Here is a 2,673-nt window from a genome sequence, read left to right as displayed (position 1 = left end):
AAGAAAATGAAGAGCCAACTAAGGCTAGAAATCCCCAAGCTCTTGTTTTGAACAAAGTAACCTATTACACCACTTTGAGAGTTTTATTCCTTTGCCATCAGGAAAGGAGTCTTATTCCTTTGCCTAAGGTTTTCAAACAATACCACAGATGCTCAAAATAATAACTATAATTAGGACTAATTTTTTTTTTTTGGTATCAGGACTATGATCTACTGCTTTTATAACATGATTGTGAAGAGGAAGTCATTTAATTTGAAGCTAGAGAAAGGAACTTTCTAAAATTTTCTGAAAGTAATAAAAATTCTTAAAAAGAATTTCATAAGTTTAAGTATTATCTCTGCTTTCAGATAGACTCCCCTTCCCCTCCCCCATCAAAAGGCAACAGATAGCTGAACCTCAAACTCTACATAAATTTGATTTTTCAGTCTGTGTTGAACTACACATCACTATCCAAAAAGCCTTCAATTGTTTGATGGAAAGTACATATAGGCTAGTCATGTTGAAGAAGGTAGGTAGCAATGGTGGCCTTTCAGAGAAATCTGGTTCTGGAAGTTAATTTTACATTACTCATTTGGATTAGTAATACTTGGACCCCAAGTTCAATTTTTAAAATATGATTAAAAAGCACATAATTTGGGTACCAGTTGGGATTTGAGCAGTAAATTTTTATATAGTCTGATATTGATCAGTTTTGAAGGAGATGAGTTACCTGGGCCTTGAGAACTTTCCTTTTTGTTTGCTAATGTGTTTTACCCATCCAAGAGGTTTCAGGCAGGGGTCCCCAAACCTGGACCATGGTCCGATACTGGTCTGTGGTCTGTTAGAAACCAGGTCTCACAGCAGGAGGTGAGTGGCGGATGAGTAAGCAAAGGTTCTTCTGTATTTATTGCCCCCTCCTCACCATTTGCACCTGAGCTCCGCCTTCTGTCAAGGCATTGGCAGTACTAGAGTCTCATTTGTGAACTGACCATGTAAGGGATCCAGGTTGCGTGCTCCTTATGAAAATCTAATGTCTGATGATCTGAGGCGGAGCTGAGGTGGTGATGCTAGTGCTGGGGAGTGGCCACAAATACAGATTAACGTTAGCAATGAGGATTTACAGGAAGCACCCTTCACCTTTCCCGGTCAGTGGAAAAACTGTCTTCCACGAAACTGGTACCTGATGCCAAAAAGGTTGGAGATGGCTACTCTTGACCACACAGAATGTTAACTGACCTCCACACTGACCCCCACACTGGGGTGTGCATACCTCTTGAAAGGTATGTAGTTTATTTCAACCTATGCTTTTTCAAACTGATCAGCACACTGGGGAAATAAAGTAATTTAGCAGACTCTTTAGACATCACTTCAAGATCCAGTCTTTAAAAAATTAATTAATTTTTTGGACTAGTCTCTTCATCCCTATCTTCTTTTCTGATAATCTAACCAATACATTATTCTAGATTAATTTTTCAAACAGAACTCTAATCACATTATTCTATCCAAAAATTTATAACATTTCCAATTGTCTACCAAATTAAGTACAAATTACAACTTAGCATTCACTGCTTAACACAAAAACAGACCCAACCTACCTTCCTAATTTATTTTCTAGTATTATGCCTACATACATATACACTCACCAGCTCAGTCTCCCTGCAGACCCTGGTTGTTAGGAAACAGCAGGTTAGTACTAGTTGTTGCTCCCAGAAGTAACAGGAGGAGCAGAAGAAAAAAGTCATCTTCCCAATCCAGCAGAGAGGTTAGGAAGTGAACACTGCTTTATCATCTCTCTGAAACACAGATTTGAAGTCATGCTCTTGCTTAAAACCATTATACTGGGATTATTTTTAAACCTGGGATCCAAAGACCAGGATGTGGCTAGAACTTCAGGTTCCATGAATTTAGATTGGGAAAAAAAATTGAATCTTTATTTTCAATAATCTAGCTGAAATCTAGCATTTTCTTAAATAAGTATATGCAATAAACTACAGTAGTATTGCAATCCCTATGTATTTATCACCAGTAGAAACTGACATTTTCATATCACATTAAAGTTGTTGCAGGTATTTCAAAATATAATCTGTACTCATTACTACTTCAAAATTATGTAATTAGACCTGATACCAGATGTTATTTAAAGCATAAAACATACATATATAACTACAACACACATTTGTTATATTTTAAAAACTTTAAAAAATAGTGGTTTCCTTTATGTTACTATGTATATTATTTTATACATTTACAGAACATTTTTCTGAGAGATCTATAAGCCAGACTGCCAAAGAGGTTCATGCTGTAAAAGAGGTTAAGAATCTTTGTTATTTACACATACTGCCTGCTTATAGTGTATGATCTAAGCTCTTTAGCATGGAATTCAAGGCTCCTCATAATCTGTTCACACCCACTTTATCATCTTCATCTCCATTCCACCCCTACTCCCCATACTATGCTCTAGCCATACTAGACAACAATAACTGTCTTTTATCTGGAGGCAGATAGACAGGTTTGGGATTAACCCTAGTTAATAGACACAGCCATGCACCAGCTTGGGCTTTACCTTATGCAGCTTTCTTCTCTGCCTGTCAAATGGATTCTTCTGTGTTTAAAGATCTGTTTTCCTTAATACTGTACTTTTCTTTTTTTTTTTTGAGTTGGAGTCTCACTCTGTCGCCCAGACTGGAGTGCAGT

This window comes from Carlito syrichta, unplaced genomic scaffold (assembly GCF_000164805.1).
Source record: "Carlito syrichta isolate Samal-C Ts95f unplaced genomic scaffold, Tarsius_syrichta-2.0.1 Scaffold288912, whole genome shotgun sequence".
Lineage (NCBI taxonomy): Eukaryota > Metazoa > Chordata > Mammalia > Primates > Tarsiidae > Carlito > Carlito syrichta.
Note: the sequence above shows the minus strand (reverse complement) of the source record.